The following is an 18,916-nucleotide window of genomic DNA, read 5'->3' as shown; positions in this document are numbered from 1 at the left end:
GCTTTGCCAATTTTCTATGGACTAATTAGTCTTGAAGTCCCTGACAGGCTTTGTCCATATCTAAAGATACATCTGCTCAGGACTCTGCTTACTCAGAGCATCCTCTGCTCCCTACAATAGCCTGTGTAATAAAAGTCAGTCCTCTGAGCAAAACGGCCACGTCTGCATCAGATAAGCTGTTCCTGCTCTTAAGAGTCCTTCAGAAAACAGCTTATTTATTGCTGACACCTTTTCATAGAAAGGGAAAGTGGGAGGGTCATTAGACCTCCACCTGTGAGTCTAGCTGCTCCTTCCAGCCATTTGTATGCAATTCTTCCCTAGATGCACTTGGCCTCTGGTGTTAGAGGATATAGGCTGGGGGGAGGTTCACTAAAGAGAACTTCATCTATGCAGCTATGGGAAGCCACATCTATGCTGGGTGAAAAGACTATCCAGTATGGTAGCTTTGGGGTCACCCATGCTCTTACAAGTAAACTCTTATTCATGCTTTGTTAATAAGCCCCTTAAAATCATTGGTTCTCAGCTGGGCCGTGACATGCGCCTTTAATTCCAGCACTCTGGAGGCAGAGGCAGGTGGATCTCTGTGAGTTTGAGGCCAGCCTGGTCTACAAGAGCTAGTTCTAGGACAGGCTCCAAAGCTACAGAGAAACCCTTCCTCGAAAAGGCAAAATAAATAAATAAAATTTTAAAAAATATAAATCATTGGTTTTCCCGGGTGGACTTTGGCAGAATTGTGCTTTGGTTTGTCAATGGGCTCTTATAAAGAGGGTAGCTGCTGTTTCATGACTCCCTATGGAAGGAATTCTTCCAGCATCCTAGTTCTGTTAGAATAGATAGCTAAAGCCGGGCGGTGGTGGCGCACACCTTTAATCCCAGCACTCGGGAGGCAGAGGCAGGTGGATCTCTGTGAGTTTGAGACCAGCCTGGTCTACAAGAGCTAGTTCCAGGACAGGCTCCAAAACCACAGAGAAACCCTGTCTCGAAAAACAAAACAAAACAAAAAAGAAAAGATAGCTAAGTAAACACAAGCAGAAGCATGGAAGCTGTCCACCTCTTCTGCAGTTAGAGACCAGCTGATTGGGTAAGCAGAGACTTAGACCTACGCTAACCCAGGAAACAACTATATCCTGCTAGCTGGGTGAGATGAAATAACCCTTTGTAGCTTGACGGCTTTGATGCTGCAAATATGTTCTTCCCATCCTGCAAAAATAAAGGCACCATGACACTTTCCCAGTGACCATACAGGACCACTGAAGGACGTTTTGATAAGGAGAAAATGTAAGGAGCACAAGGACACCTTAACCTTTGGAGCATATCAGAGTAGGACTCAAAGAAAGGAACTGACAATGATATCACAGGAGGGGACTACAAGAACCATCTTAAAAATCCACAGTGCAGAACCCAATGGGCTGCTGTTCACTCTCCCTTTTGGCAGCCTGCTCCACATTTGCCTGGAGTGTATTTTGTTTTGCTTTGCTAAATAAACTTAAATTATGTGTCTCAATTGAATTCTGAAGAGAGAAGACAAGAAGAGAGGAGAAACATCCTACACATGTTCTCCTTGACCGAAGCTGGGTATTTCTCAGTACACTTGTACTAACACTTAGAAGATAAGAACATAACCCAGGTGTGATCACCTTTAGTCAAAACACTCAGGGCAGAGACAAGTCGATCTCTGTGAGTTTGAGATCAGAATGGTCTATATATCAAGTTCCAGGCCAGCCAAGACTCTATGGTGAGACCCTGTCTTTGTTTAAAAAGGCGCGTGTGTGTGTGTGTGTGTGTGTGTGTGTGTGTGTGTGTGTGTTGGGGGCATTCAGTGAGATAGTGCCACTGTTCTACATTAATCTGAAAATAGTCATTGGATTCACTTATCCTTTGAATGGCCTGGCAGATGGAACCAACACCGGTTCTTTTTTTTTCAACATGTTTATTACAGCAGATGCAATTCACATCTGACTAGCTTTGCTTCCTTTTCCCCTCCCACAACCACATTCATTGGGCTACTTCCTTATATTTGAGCCGTCAATGTACTTTCAGCACACTTGCCCAGCAGTACTTTTAAGTCCATTCTTATAGGGTGCAAATGGATTTCAATAATTTATACAAACGTGGGCTATGCTCAACCACTGCAACTTCCAGGAATGAAAAGGCTCTAGAAAAGTACCACAGCAACAGTGCCCTAAGAAAAGAGAAGAGCACCTTAAAAAATGAATAAAATCAGGCCAAGAACTTCAGAGGGAATGGAACAAACAGGAAACGAAAACATTTATTTGCCGGGCGGTGGTGGCGCACGCCTTTAATCCCAGCACTCGGGAGGCAGAGGCAGGAGGATCTCTGTGAGTTCGAGGCCAGCCTGGTCTACAAGAGCTAGTTCCAGGACAAGAACCAAAAGCTACGGAGAAACCCTGTCTCGAAAAAAAAAAAAAAAACATTTATTTGCAAACAAATGGAGCAGCACTGCTCCTGGTCAGGTCCAAGTGTGGAACGGTTGACTCATGATATTTGTACACTGCTCAAAATTATATCCTTAGACACAAATCGTCTGGCGCTTGCACTGGGTTTTTGAAAATGTAAGATTTCTGAATGATAAATTAACCCCCCAAATTTTTTTTCTTTTTTAAAAATAAACTAATTTTGCAGACAGGTTTTCATGTAAATGCTAAGTATTTAGCCACCTCAGCATTGATTAGTTTTGGATGTCTAAGCTCTGTTACACATGGCTTCCCATGGCTTCACTCTACCAAACATATTTACAACATGAAGATACATCTACAGGAAATCTAAATTTTCAAGGGTTTTACAAATCAGTCTTGTATCTGTCCCCTGAACTGACTCTCACAGATCCCCGGCCCCTTGTTATTTCATTTGCTCAGCTTAACAAAATGTCATGATTGGGCAAGAGATTTACAGTTCCTATAGGATATCATGTGCAATTATTCACATCTTCAAACCATAAAGAAATTCTGATTTTTTAGCTTTTCAAGTTCCTTTATTTGTTGTCTCAAAAAACAGTATCCTTTGCTCTCGCAAAGTTGCTTGAATTTCACATACTCGAACTAAAGATCTCAAATTTTTTAATTCAATACATATTTCTGACATGTGAACACTTCCCATATTATGGGCTTCTTCACGCAATCTTGATGCCTGTTTCTTTGCATGGTCCACAGGCCACCCTTGAACATGTTTTATGAGATTGTCATTGAAGTGTGCTGCTGGTGTAGGTGTTAATGAACACGCAGGGCGAGCAGATGTATTCTGTGGTACAACTGTTGCATTTGATACATTACTACTGGAAGTATGATTTGGACCAGGTGATGGACTTCTCTGGCTGCTTTAGTGCTGAAGACTTCGAGGAGAGACAGTCTCATGACCCTGCTGCTGGTCAGCAGTTACAGGCTGCTGGTGGCCGATTGGGATACCGGTCCTTGCTTAACTACTGGAGTACAAACCTTTGGCTGTGATGAAACAGGTGGAGTACTAATCAAAGGTTTGGTAGGGACTGTGTTAGCCTGAGGTGTGCTTATTCTTGGAGACACATAGGATCTTGGATGAAGCATCGGACGTTAGAGACCTTGGAGCCTGATTAGATGGCCGGGCTTGTGTAGAGAGCTGGGCAGCTTGAGAAATCAGGGAGGTGATGTTGAAGGCAGATGGTCCAGCAGTAAGAAACTTGTGGAGGATAGACTGCAGGGAAGCGTGTGTCATAGCTGCTGTAAGAACGTCATTTATCTTGGATATATCCGCATTAGAATTATTAAGCTGTAGCGTGGCTTGTAAAGCAGGAAGCAACTGTCTAAGAAGATTTGGGTCCTGAAGTAAGGGAGGTATTGGTGACTGTGGAACAGGAGAAACGGGTACTGTTGAATCAGAGTTTTTTAATTTTTTTTTCAAGAAAGAGTTTCTCTACTCATAGAGATCCTCCTGCCTCTGCCTCCCTAGTACTGGGATTAAAGGCTTGCGCCATCACCACCCAGCCCAACACCAGTTATAAACTGACCATTCAACCTACCTGTTCTGGTGAAAGCTTCACCCCAGCCCCTGGCATCTATATACCCAGAGTGTGGGATGTTCTGGTGGAAGCTTCACCCCAACCCCTGGCAACCATATACCCAAAGAGTCTTGGAATGATCTGGTGGAACTTCCATCTCAATCCCCCTCCTTCATCTCTCTCCAAACCCTGCCACATTTCAGAAAGCCCACCAAATAATGACCCCTCCCCCAGAGATGCTCAAGACTACGCCCATCGGGTATTTAAACTGCTCCCCTCCCCCAAAAAATAGACGTGGTTCTCTGTTCTCTCTTTCCTGTCTCCTCTCTGAGTGGCTGGAAAATCATCCGAAAGTGTTTTATCCATTAAACCTGGGCTTTTTCTAATTTGGTTTGATTTGGTCTGATTTGGATTGCTGCGTCGGCGGAGAGGCTTATGGGGTGCCAAAACTTTTTTACTACCCATGTCTGTTAGTCAATTTTATGCCACTATCACAAATACTGAAGTTAACTTATGAAGAGAAAAGCTCATTTGGCTTCTATTTAAGAAATTTCAATCCATAATAGATTGGTTCCATTGCTAGCATATCGAGGTAGGAAACTTACGGTTTAATTAAACCTCACTACATAGCCTAGAAATAAAAAGGGAGAAGATGGTCTAGGTCCCAAAATCCCACTTTACGGTGCACTCTCTATGATCTGAACACCTTCCAATACCTTTCTAATTCATCTGAAATTTCTGACCTGGGGACCAAGCCATGGGCTCATGGAGGATACTCAAAATCCATATTGTAAATTGGTCATGCTCGTCGGGGTGGAGCTGTGCTTTGGAGTGTTTGTGTTGCAAGATCAAGGCTGATGAAAAACTTTTGCTGCCTGATAAACCTTTCCACCGACGCAATAATCCAAATTAGACTAAATCAAACCAAATTAGAAAAAGCCCAGGTTTAATGGATACTAACGCTGCCAGGTGACCTTCCAGTCCCCAGGGATGGAGATGGTAAGGAGGACCAGAAAGCCACATGTTTGTTCTCTGGGTTGCAATTTATAAAGACCCTGTGGGTCTTGAGCATCTCTGAGGAGGGGTCATCATTTGGCGGGCTTTCTTGGAGGTGGAGTCTGGACTGAGGCAACTCCCAGGGGAGAGGGCGTGGGATGGAACTTTCCACCCAAACATTCCAGACTCTTTGGGTATATGAAGCCTTAAGCCAAACAGCTATGAACTCTTAGTCACTGTTCTACACCAGAGAAAATAAGCATTGTCTCTCTAAGCAGCAGCATTGAGACTGGGTTTCTTTTTCACCTTAAGGTAGACATATGCAGAGCAGAGGAATGCTATGACATCAAATGAGAAAAATCCATACTGGAAGTGCCGAGAACAGGATCAGATGCATAGTAAATGTTATCACTACCCTTGTCAGAGGGTGACTTTAGTTCCCCTTTCTTATAGGCTGTCCACACGTAACAGCCACCATGGAAACTGTGTTCATGACTTTTTTTTTTTTTTTTTTTTTTGGTTTTTCGAGACAGGGTTTCTCTGTAGCTTTGGGGCCTGTCCTGGAACTCCCTTTGTAGACCAGGCTGGTCTCGAACTCACAGAGATCCGCCTGCCTCTGCCTCCCGAGTGCTCATGACTTTGTCTTGTGCATGAACAAGTGATTAAGGAAACAGTCCGTGCTGGGGATCATTAAAGGAGCTGGTCAGGCTTCAATTTTGGATTTTGTAAGTTTAAGAACTTGAGTCTAGCCGGGCGATGGTGGCGCACGCCTTTAATCCCAGCACTCGGAAGGCAGAGGCAGGCGGATCTCTGTGAGTTCGAGCCCAGTCTGGTCTACAAGAGCTAGTTCCAGAACAGGCTCCAAAACTACAGAGAAACCCTGTCTCGAAAAACCAAAAAAAAAAAAAAAGAACTTGAGTCTACATTTTCATCTAGCTGCCAATCAAGTCACAAGAGTCCAATTTACTTACTGATCCTAAGAAAGCTTTGGCATCCCTATAGGAAAATCACCTTGGGAACACAATTAGTAACAGAAGTTTCATTAGGGAAGGCAGGGTAAGTGTAGCAGGAACAACACAATCTCTGTGATCACTCTCACACCCAGCCTAAATTGAGTTATAATCACCCCTTTCCTCCTCCTCTTTTAAAAAGATTTACTTATTGTTATTATATGTGAATGAGTATTTTGTCTGCATATATGTCTATGAACCACATGTGTGCATGGTACCCAAAGAAGCTGTTGAGTGCCTAAAATTGGAGTCGCAGACAATGACTAGCCACCATATGGGTGCTGGCAACTGAATCAGGGTCTTTTACAAGAACTGCCAGTGCTCTTAACCACTGAGTCATCTCTCTAGCCCCAAAGATTTTTTTTTTATTTTTATGTATGTATGTGAGTGTATGTCATGTATGTGAGGGTGGTCATGGATACCTGCAGAGGGTGACAGGTTCCCAGGAGCTGGAGTGAGCCACCAGGTTTTAGTACTATAATGGTCTGTCCTGTCCCTTTAAGAGACAAGCCCTGCCCACCCCACCCCCAAGGCAGGCAGATCTTCCTTCTATTCTATACTGTAGTTATACCTAATAAACAGTTCTCAACTGCTACCTTCAATAGTCTTAAAGATACTTTTCATTATGCAAAAAATATCTGTCACAGTCATTCTGATATAAATATGCTACTGTTTAAAACTTACATTTTCACAAACTCAAAGAATTCTTGTGAGTTCCAGGGAGCCAAATTGAAGGATCCACCTTAAACAGGTCAGATACACACCCCTCAATTCCTTGGTCCTAAATTTTTTTTCCCCTAAACTTAACTTTTTCCTCTGTTCTGACAATACCTTAAACAGGTGTAAGAGACATCAAACATTTCCATGCCACAAATACCAGACAGGAACAAACAGACCAGCTATGCCAGGATGTGACCAGCACCCAGCTTTCTCAGGTCCCCCCCAAGATGACACTTACAAATAAGCAGGAAGCAGTCTTGAGAAACCGCCGCCCCAATTCCTTTAACCTGTTGTGCCTAACCTCCTGCTTTGTTAGTATAAAAAAAGAGATGGGAATGTAATGGTCTCTCCTGTCCCTTTAAGAAACAAGCCCTACTCACCCCCCTACCCTTGTCCACCACCCAGGAAGGCAGATCTTCCTTCTGCTTCCAGCCTGAGCTCTTTTTCTTTTCAGTCTCTCTCCAAAAGAGATAGCTGCTACTGTGGCTCCTCTCTTCTCCCCCACTTCCCCCCTCTCTGTTTCTTTCCTTGTCCCCCTTCTTCTTCTCTTTCCCCCTCCCTTCCATAACCCACTAAATAAATATCCAACCTCACTCTGCATGGTGTGCCTATCTGTCTCTCACCCACTATGGCTGCGGCTCCTCCTGGGACTGGCTGCCCCACCACGCAGCTCTCGCCCATCACATGGCTACCTATGTGGGACCCAGCTGCCTTCGTGGCCTGTTGTGGTCTCATGGCATGCTGCCCGCTGCCGCCGCTCAGGGACCTGCAGCCTTTCTGCTCCTGCACCCCTCGGGGAAACCACAGCATCTTGTTTTTACCATAACAAGTACTAGATTCTGAATTCGCGTCCTCTGGAAGAACAGAATGTGCTTCTCTTAACCTTTGAGTTAGCTCTGCAGTCTTTTCTTTCTTCTCCTTCTTGCCCTCCTCCTCTCCAATCCTTGTTTTCTTATTTATTTATTTATTTTTAGTAAAAAATTCACTATGTAGTCTTGGCTGGCCTGGAGTTCTTTGTATAGCCAAGTGGTTTTGAATTGCAGATATTCCTGTCTGTGCTTCCCAAGTATGCAAGCATGCTGCCTGGCTTTGTTGCTTTTCTGAGGACCTTGATGTTAGCCCAGAATGGCTAAGAACTTGTGGTACTTCTACTTCAGTGTCCTAGGTGCTGGGATTTTATACCCTCTATTTGGTCAAGGTGTTTTTTGTTGTCTGTTTGTTTGATCTCCGGAGACTAGGTGCCCATCTGTTTTGATAATCAGCTAAGAATTACCTGCTTAGGTTGGTATTTATCCACACTGCCCCCTAGAGGAACTTGTTTCTGAGACAACAGACTCTGGGCCCAGGTATGCTTAAGAATCTTTTAGAATCTTTGTAACCTACTCAAACACACTGAAGACATACAGAACTCCAAATCATCCCTGAAATTGGCCCCATCAGAGTTGTGAAACGCAGATAAATATATGCAGGGGTTCAGGAAGAAACTAGACATCAAACAAACTGATTCCCAATCAGCAGAGTGTTTATGGGAGTTTCATCTTTCTCAGGGAACTAGGGAGGGGATCTGGTTGAGAGCTTACCTCTATGCTACATAAGCATGAAATGGGTTATTCAGAGCTTGGTAGGGGTAGGTGTTTGTTTTGTTTCTTAGTTTTTATTTTCTGAGACAGGGTTACTAAGATTGAAAACTTACTATATAGCCAAGGGTAGACTTAAACTCTTCATCCTCTTGCCTCATCCTCCCAAGTGCTAGGATTATAGACATAAGTCACCAACTCCAAATTATGTAGCACTGGGGATAAAACCCAGGGCTTCACATATATAAGGTAAACATTCTACTAAGCTACAGTTCCAGTCCAGAATGTGCTGTGTTTTCAAGCACTGCTAAATGTATTCTATGCTTGGGTTAGCTGTTGGTAAGGTCACAGGTACTTCTGAACACAGGGTTGCAAGAATAATATCAGATAACAGATTCTAATGCTAATATGGTGCCTGATAATCACAATTGTTCAAGAAGTCACAACTGTTCCTTTCTCATGTCCTGTGACAAATTTATTCTTTAATAATAGAATCATAAAAAATGAGTTAGGACCAGAATGAACTCTGCAATTTTTTTCTAGATAACCCTTGTGCTTTTCTCAGCATTCTGTGAAAAATTTCCCATTTCTGCCCATTGAAACCAACTCCAAGGACCTCCACTCCATTTCCCCAAAGGCAATCACATCCCAAAAGAGAGCTCATCTCTCACTTGTTTTTCATATCTTTTCAGTCATGAAGAGTTCAGTGTCTCTTGATGGGACTGCTTTAAAACAAAATGTAGCAAATTTCAAATGAAGCCACTTTCACATAACTCTTCCTCCACTCTCTTCATCATCATCACCACCATCACCATCATCATCACCACCATCACCATCATCATCACCACCATCACTATCACAATCATCACCATCACCATCATCATCATCACCACCACCATCACCATCATCACCATCATCATCATCATCACCACCACCATCACCACCATCACCATCATCACCACCACCATCACCACCATCACCATCATCATCATCACCACCACCATCATTACCATCACTATCATCATTATCATCACCATCATCATTTCATCATCACCATCACTATCATCATTATCATCACCATCATCACTACCATCACCAACATCATCACCATCATCATCATCACCATCATCATCATCACCATCATTGTCATCATTGTCATCATCATCATCATTTGACTTTTGAGACAGACTTGCTAAGCAGCCTGGGCAGGCCTGGAACTTGCTACATAAAACAGGCTGGCTTTGAACTTAGGGCAGCCTTCCTACTTCTGATTCCTGAGTGTTTATTTCTATTTCAAACATGATCCACTCACTCTTTTTTCCTCCTTCCCCTGTCCACTGAGGATTGAATTTAAGGTCTTGCATTTGCTAGACAGACATTCTATCAGTGAACTGCAACTTCATTCCAAGCCCTTTAAAAATATTTCTTTTTTATTGAAACAATGTCAAGCCTTGCAGCGGTGGCACATGCCTTTAATTCAAGCACTTGGGGGGTTAGGATGTGAAGCAGGTGGATCTCTGAGTTTGAGGTCAGCCAGGTCTATAGAGCAAAGTCTAGGACAGACAGGGCTACACAGAGAAATTCTGTCTCAAAAAAAAAAAAACAAAAAACAACCCGCCCAAAAATGGGTTCTCATTAAGTTACCAGATTTGCTGTCCTTGAACTCATCATTAGCCCACTTAGCCTTGAACTTTCAGTAAAATTGCTTTAGCCCCGAAGGCAGTTGGGATTACAGGTCTGTGTCACCAGGCCCAGCCCCTTATTTACTTTGAGACAGGAATCTCATGTAGTTTGGCTGACTTCTAATTTGCTATGTAACCCAAAAGTGGCCTTGAACTCTTCCTGCTCCTCTGTCCCCCTCCTGTACCACCAAATTCAGTTTCTGTGATGCTGGGGATTTAACCAAGGACTCTGTAGATAAGCACTCTGCCAACTGAGCCACATCCCCAGCCCGCCTCCGATCATTAAAATGGGAAAAAGTGCTATACATGCATGAAAATGTCATAATAAAACCCCTTACTTTGTATGCTAACTAAAATATTAATTAAAAAAATTTGAAGTAGCCATTGTGATCCAAATCTGTAATCGCAGCACTTGGGAAGTTGAAGCAGGAAGACCTGGGGTAGGTCATTCCTTAGCTATATTAATTCCTGGCCAGCAGGGCCTACAGGAGCCCCTATCTCATAAGTAAATAGTAAATACACAACTCAGTGTGTAGCCTGACCTCAAGTCTTCCAATCCAGAAGGCTAGGATACAGGTATGAGCCACCACACTGTACTAATTCCTTTCCTTTCCCCTCCCTCCCTTCTTTATTGTTTGTTTTGTTTTGTTGTTTGAGGCAGGGTTTCTCTGTGTAACAGTCCTGGCTGTCCTGGGGATTTGAGCACAGACTCTGTAGACCAGGCTGGCCTCAAACTCACAGAGATTCACCTGCCTCTGACTCCCGAGTGCTAGGTATAAAGGTGTGCACTACCACCACCCAGTTCCCTCCTTCCTTCCATCTGGCTTTCGGAGACAAGGTTTCATTTTTTTTTCTTTTTTTCTTTTTCTTCTCTTGATCTCTTATGCCTATGTCATCATAAGAGACAAGGTTTCGTACAGTCCTAATTGACCTCAAATTCCCTACATAGCTGAGAATGACCTTGAACTTCCTATCCTCCTGCCTCAACCTTCCAAGCCCTGTGGTTACAGGTCTGTGCTCAAATCCCCAGTTTACACAGTACTAGAGATTAAACCTAGGACTTCACTGATGCTATGCAAATAAACTACACATTCCCAACATACTTCTTCTCTCCTTTCTCTCTTTTCCTTTTTTTTCTTTTTTTTCTTTTTTTTTCTTTTCTTTTCTTTTCTTTTTTTTTTTTTTTGAAACAAGGTCCCATATAGCCTCATACAGTCTTGAACTTGCTATGTGGCAAATGATCACCTTGATCTCCTGATCTTCCTTGCTGTTCTTCCATCCAGAGTACCGAGATTGCAAGCATTTCCCACCATTCCTAGCTCCCTTTCTTCTTTATTTACTGTGTGATTTAGTGTGTGTATGTGTGTGTGTAGGCATGTACATGTGCACACACATACATGTACACATGCATACATGTCATGGAAGGTGTGTGGAGGGTCAGAAGACAACTTGGGGAAACTGCTTTTCCTTTTCCACTATGTGGGTTCTGGGAATCTTTGGGTCATCAGGCTTGGTGGCACGTGCTTTCACCAGCTGAGCCCTCTCACTGACTTCTATTTTTAATACATAATACATTCATAGCATGAGAGACGAAGAGAGAGAGAGAGAGACAGAGAGAGCGTCAGTTTTTTTGGGCTACTTACAGAACACAGGTAAGGGATTGTTCACATGAATATGTAGCAACTCATGAGTGGCTACATCACTAAAACAAAAAAAAGTACTTCCCTCTCCCAGCGACTGCTTATATATTCCCAGAAACCAGGAGGGTCTCGTGAGCCCATCTTTGCTGCATGAAAGAATGATGGTGGGCTCATTATGAGCAGCTCATCAAAGAGCCATGTACATTTTATTTTATTTTTTTTTTTTGGTTTTTTGAGACAGGGTTTCTCTGTGGTTTTGGAGCCTATCCTGGAACTAGCTCTTGTAGACCAGGCTGGTCTCGAACTCACAGAGATCCGCCTGCCTCTGCCTCCCAAGTGCTGGGATTAAAGGCGTGCGCCACCACCGCCCGGCTGTACATTTTTTCTATAAAAATTTTATTAAATTTATTCCTTTTATGTATTATTATTTTACCTGCATGTATGAATGTGTACAGCTTCTGTGTTTAGTGCCTGTGCAGGTCAGAAGAAGGCATCAGATCTCCTAGAACTGGACTTATGGATGATTGTGAACCACTAGGTGAGTCCTGGGGAATCCAGCTCCTCTATAAGAGCAGTAAATGCTCTTAAACCCTGAGCCATCTCTCCAGCCCTACCATATATGTCCTTAATGTTACACAGAAAGAGAAAGGAGCCTCTGACATCTAGGGCTGTTCTTGGTATTCACTCCTAGTTAGTATCACAGCTAGGTACTAGCCTGGCACGCACAAGTCAGTCATGGTGTTTGAATGGTGAATAAAAACAAAATTTAAAAACCATAAATGCCAGGTAAACCCACTCTGTGACAATGACCAGACCACCTCATAATCATGTCCCAAGACAAAACAGTATCATTTAGCCAGTTGGATGGCTCATAGCTATAATTCCAGCATTGAGGATGCCACCACGAATTCAAGGCCAGTCTGGACTACATAGTGAGTTTTAGGCCGATCTAAGCTGCATGACAAGATCCTGTCTCAAAAACAAAAAAACAAAAAAAAAAAAAAAACAAAAACAAAACAAAACAAAAAAAACCCAGAAAGTAGAAACTTTGTGTGATGAACTTAGAACGCTGGTCTCTCTCCCCTGTGGAACTTCAAATCCCAGTGACCTTGACTATAAGCTGACTTTGGTGATATCCAATAGCAGGAAGGTTTTGTCCTATGTTTGGTGTGCTCTTATCTAAATGAAAACATATTAACATTTTGAAATGGCGAGGTGAAACCAAGATACTAGCGGTAACATCAGATTTACAGTTTAAAAGGTTGTCTTTGCTCTCCTTTCTTCTTTTTGAGACAGTCTTGCTACGTAGCTCAGACAGGCCTTGAGCAAGCAGCAACCCTCCCATCTAAACCTCTGTCTTAAGTCAGTGTTCTTTTGCTGGGAAGAGAAATCATGAGCACAGCAATTCTTATAAAGGAAAGCATTTAACTGGAGGCGTGCTTGCAATTTCAGAGGCTTAGTCCATTATCACTATGGCAGGAAGCACGGCAGCAGACATTGCAGGCATGGTGCTGGAGGAGTAGTTGAGAGCTAGCTACGTCCTAATCCAAAGGCAGAGAGATATTTTGAAACCTCATAGTGATATACCTCCTCCAACAAGGCTACAACTCATAATCCAGATCTGCTCCCTGGTGATTGAACATTCAAACATATGAGCTTGTAAAGAGGCCATTCTCGTTTGAACCACCATATTCCACTGTTTTTTCAAGACAGAGTTCTTCTGTAGCTTTGGAGCCTGTCCTGGAACCAGCTCTTGTAGACCAGGTTGGCCTCGAACTCACAAAGATCTACCTGCCTCTGCCTCCCAAGTGCTGGGATTAAAGGCGTACACCACCACTGCCCGGCGCCACCATAGTTTTATAGTCATGCCATAATGCATAAATGCATTCATTTCAACTTCAAAAGTTCCCATAGTCTATCAGAGTCTCAATAATGTTTAAAAGTCCAAAGTCTGTTCTGAGACTCATGGCAGTCTCTTAATTATAGCTCCTTGTAAAAGCAAAATCAAAAAGCAGATCACATACTTCTAACGTACAATGGCACAGAATATACTTTATCATTGCAAAAGGGAGGAAAGGGCTCATAGGAGGAAATACTGAAGCAAAGCAAGACCAAAACCAGCAGGGCAAACTCTAAACCCTGCATCTCCACGTCTCTGTGAGCTGGAGTTCAGCCTGGACTACAAAGTGAGTTCCAAGTCATCAAGGGCTATGTAATAAAGCCTACTTGGCTCCCTGCATCCTCGTAGCAGCTGACACCTGTCTGTAACTCCAGTTCCAAGGGTTCTGACGATCTCTCCCACATCTGTGGGCATATGTGCTGTGCACATACATACATGCAGGCAAATAGTCGTGCGTATAAAACAAAAATAAATTATTTTCTCTTTTAATACTTTTTAGGTTTAATATTTATGTTACTTTATGTATATGTAAGTGTTTTGCTTGCACATGAGTGCCCAGTGTCCACAGGGGTTAGAAGAGGGCATTGGATCCCTTGAACTAGAGTTATGGATGGTTGTGAACTACCTGTTGGTGCTGGGAACTGAACCCATGGCCTGAGTCCTCTGTAGGAGGGCTCCTAACCACTGAACCATCTCTACAGGCCTGTACATTTTTAAAATATATAATTTATTTTTATTTTATACTCATTGGTGCTTTTGTCTGCATGTTTGTCTGTGTGAGGGTGTCAGAGCCCTGGAACTAGAGTTACAGACAGGTGTGAGCTGCCATGTGGGTGCTGGGAATTGAACCCAAGTCCTGTGGAAGAGTAGTCAGTGTAACTAACTACTGAGTCATCTCTCCATCCCCTGTTAATTTTTTAAAAGCATTTTTATTTAATTTTTTAATATTTATTTATTATGTATACAATATTCTGTCTGTGTATATGCCTACAAGCCAGAAGAGGACACCAGACCTCATTACAGATGGTTGTGAGTCATCATGTGGTTGCTGGGAATTGAACTCAGGACCTTTGGAAGAGCAGGCAGTGTTCTTAACCTCTGAGCCATCTCTCCAGTCCCCCCTGTTAATTTTTTAAGGGTTCCAGTTCTTAGGCAGAGTTTGGCGAGTGACTTGTTCAGAAGAGGTACTCAGTGGCAGGGAGAGGACATGAGGTCTTAGAGAATGTGGTCACTATACACGTGTACAATTGTGGAAGGATGGTTTTTTTTTTTTTTAACAGTTTCGGGTCTAGCTGGGTGTAGTGGCTCATGCCTACCTACGTCCTAACACTTCAGAGGCTGTGGTGGAGAATTGACAACCTGAACCACATAGTGAGTTCCAGGCCAGCTTGGGTTACAGAGGGAGAACTTGTCTCCAAAACAGCCAGTGAGATAGCTCATTAGGTAAAAGCACTTGCTACCAAAGCCCAGAACCCTTAAGGAGATAATGTTGTGGGGTATCCACCAGAGAAGACTTCTCAGACATGGGTTTAAGGCAATAGAAAGTCTTTATTAGCCAACTGGCAACTACACCGAGTGTCTGGGATCCCAGTGTAACCTGAGCCTTTCTCAAGGTGAGCTTTTATGCACAAAACCCATGTCCTGCGTTGACATACTTCAATTAACAAGAACAGTTAGCCAGAAGCCGAGCTATAGAAGCCAAAAAGCAAGGTCAGTACGTTTAGAGAGTTTCCCAGGACTATGGACTTGGGTGGATTAGGCCTATGTTTTCAGTTTGGTTGGTAGTGCTGTCTACGTGCTAAGTAGACTATCATGATACTACTAAATGGCACTACCATCATGGAGTCAGTTGTCTTGAGGTCTGGGGGCCTATGAAGATCTGGGGACTGTTACAGAAAGGAGAGATCCAACTTCCAAAAGTTGTTCTCTGACCTCCACATGAACACCATAACAAACAAATAATAAATAATAAATCTAACAAGCTTTTAAAAAAGACTTGGAGATCTGCCTTGCCTGTATATCAAGAGTCAGCCTTTTTCTTTTCTTTTTTTTTTGCTTTTTCGAGACAGGGTTTCTCTGTGGTTTTGGAGCCTGTCCTGGAACTAGCTCTTGTAGACCAGGCTGGTCTCGAACTCACAGAGATCCGCCTGCCTCTGCCTCCCAAGTGCTGGGATTAAAGGCGTGCACCACCACTGCCCGGCTAAGAGTCAGCCTTTTTGGCTGAAAGAGTGTTTCTGTTATTGCTTTGTTTTGCTCTGAATTTTGGAAACAGTCTCATATGGTCCAGATTGCTGTCTAGTTTACTATATAGCCAAGGATGACCTTGAACTTCAGATCCTTCTATAACTACCTCCCCCATGGTAGAATTGTAGGTAGAATAAGCTGGCTATATGAGATGCTGGAGACTGAACCCAGGGCCATGTGCCTGCTCGGTAACCACTCTACCAACTGTGCTACCTCCTCAAACTTGTCCTTGGTTTTTTGAGACAAGATCTTATGTAGACCAGGCTGGCCTTAAACTCACTTTGTAGATGAGGTCATCATTAAACTACTAATCCTTTTACCTCAATCTCTATGGGCTGGGATTATAGACTTGCTCCATTTTGCCAGATGAATAATATTTGGTCTTAAAAGAAAGAAATAAAAAAAACCAAACAAGCAAATACAGTCAGGTTGCATTTTTTTTCTCTCTTGAGACAGGTCTCTCTATGTAGCCTGGCCTAGCCTAGAATTTGCTCTCTAGACCAGGCTGGCCTTGAACTCACAGAGATCTGCCTGCTGCTGTCTCCCCAGTACCATCATGCCCCACTTGAGTTAAGCTTGAAAGTAGAAATGCTCTACAAGAGGATTGGCAGGGTACATTTTTATACATGTGAACTAGCAGAGGACCAAACACCGTACAGTTCACAAGTCATGTTGTGTGGAATATGAAAAATTAAATGTTACATTAAAAGTTATACATAGGGTGTGATTGTACATATCTTCAATCTTAGCCCTCAGGAGGCAGATGTACATAAATCTCTGTGAGTTTAAGGCCAGCCTGGTCTACATAGCAAGTTCCAGACCAAACAAAGATACATAGTGAGCCTTTGCCTTAAAAAACTAAAAATAAAACAAGAACTAAAAAAATTCTGTTATATTAAATAGCTGAGCAGAGAGTAAAGTAGCTTACTTGTTTTGTTTTGTTTTTTAGGCCCACACATGTGGGAGACAGACGAGGCCCTAGAATTGGAGTTAAAGGCAACTGTGGGCCATCTCTTATGGACACTGTGGTGGTTTAAATAAAAATGGCCCCCTTAGGCCCATAGGGAGAGGCACTACTAATAGGTGTGGCTTCGTTGGAGTAGGTGTGGTTTTGTTGGAGGAAGTGTGTCATAGGGTGGGGGATAGGAGGTGGGAAACGGGGAGTGGGGCTAGGAGTGGGCTTTGAGGTCTTGGATTGTTGGGGTCTGCAGACCCCTGGCCCCTTGACTTTCTTTGGCTGCCTCAGACCCTTTGGGCAGCCAGCTGCTGTGAGAGCTCTTGAAGAGGCCCAGAAGATGGCAGTGGTCTCTGGCTTTGTGTACCCAAGTGGTGTGAGTGGTGAGCTTTCCTGCAGGACCCAAGGAGCCCGCCCTGCAGTTGCAGAGGGTTCCCGAGCTCGCCTGCTGCTCCCTGAGCCTTCCTGATGCTCTGGCCAGTTGTGGTGGCACACGCTGGTAGGATTTGCAAGCTATGGGGGCAGTTCTGACCACTGAACCTGTGCAGCATACTTTAGCAGACCAGGGCTTTAGCCTCAGGTGGGGGCTGTAGATCCTCAGGAGGATCCACAGGCTGTTGCTGAGGAAGGGCTGACTGTGGGACGTGGCGGGGACAGAACAAGGTTGGAAAATTTATTCTGAGGGCCACTGTTGAGCCACAAGTTGCAGTTCCCATCAAATGGAGAGAAACTAGTCCAGTATGGGTGGAACAGTGGCCCCTATCAGAAGAAAAGTTACCGGCTGCTCAGCAGCTTGTGCAAGAACAGTTATCTGCCCCAGGATTCCTTGGTCTCTGCCCAGAGGGCTCATGATAAATTCCATCTTAATGTTACTTCTTTGAGGCTCACATATAAAATTTCTAAGGAACAAGCTCTTAAGATTGTCAAAGCATGCCGGGCGGTGGTGGCGCACGCCTTTAATCCCAGCACTCGGGAGGCAGAGACAGGCGGATCTCTGTGAGTTCGAGACCAGCCTGGTCTACAAGAGCTAGTTCCAGGACAGACTCCAAAACCACAGAGAAACCCTGTCTCAAAAAACCAAAAAAAAAAAAAAAGATTGTCAAAGCATGTCCTTTGTATTCCTCATCTAGGAGTTAATCCTCGGGGTCTTTTGCCCAATCATATCTGGCAGATGGACATTACTCATGTGACATCCTTTGGCAAATTGGGATTTGTACATGTTTCTGTGGCTACTTATTCAGGCATGCTCTTTGCCTCCACCCACTCAGGGAAAAAGGTGAAGGATGTGAAAAGCCATTGCCTCCAAGCTTTTGCCTACATGGGGGGCCCCAAAATTGATTAAAATGGACAATAGACCAACTTATATCAGTAAAGGCTTTCAATTATTCTGTGGCAATTATGACATCCTTCATAAGACGGGAATTCCTTACAATCCCCAGGGGCAGGCTATAGTGGACTGGGCTCACCGAACTCTCAAAGACTGTATTCACAAAACAAAAAAGGGGGAGTATAGTACTCCCTGGGATATCTTTTCTAATATTCTCTATATGTTAAATTTTCTAGCAGTTGAATCACATGCTCAAACATCGGCTGCTCAGAGACACTGGTAGCCCCGTGGCTCTACTCATTGATGGTACAGTGGAAGGATGGGTTGACTGGAACATGGAAGGAGCCTGATCCAGTCCTCACTTGGGGGCGTGGAAGTGTATGTGTGTTTCTGCAGGATATTCAAAGCCCCATTTGGATTTCTGAATGGCTTGTGTGTCCTATGGACAGTTCTTCTGACCATCAGCCACGGCCAACAGGTACAATGGGTCCCAGTCAGAAATCCACAGGTGCTGATGCCGGTAGGCCTGGATAGTCATGAGTGGCTGTACTTCCTTTCCATTGATTGGGCTACGGAACAACCAGCCATTCCCATTGACTGGAGACACAATAATGTTATTGGGATGTGGAAACTATCTGGCAGTTTGTATTTTATGTCTGATGAATTTTCTTTCTCCTTGTACTAAATGCTGGCCCGGTACTATGATTTATGGCCAGAGCACATTATTCATTATGGCGATGGGGACCGTGATCACTTTACAAGAATGTTAGCAAGGATTCTCAGGAGTTCATTTCCGGTATCCAGCCCAATGTGGTATAGTGTCTACCTTCACGGGATGGTATCTCTGTGGACTTCGTGCCTGTTTACCAGCGCC

General features: G+C 43.6%; 1 pseudogene; it reads right to left on the bottom strand.

The window, feature by feature from the left end:
* Window positions 1–2,948: 2,948 nt before the first annotated feature.
* Window positions 2,949–18,580, bottom strand: LOC130883623 (WW domain-containing adapter protein with coiled-coil-like; annotated as a pseudogene).
* Window positions 18,581–18,916: the final 336 nt, after the last annotated feature.

Source organism: Chionomys nivalis, chromosome 11, assembly GCF_950005125.1.
Source record: "Chionomys nivalis chromosome 11, mChiNiv1.1, whole genome shotgun sequence".
NCBI lineage: Eukaryota > Metazoa > Chordata > Mammalia > Rodentia > Cricetidae > Chionomys > Chionomys nivalis.
The sequence above is the reverse complement of the archived record's forward strand: the minus strand, read 5'-3'. Positions and strand labels throughout refer to the sequence as shown.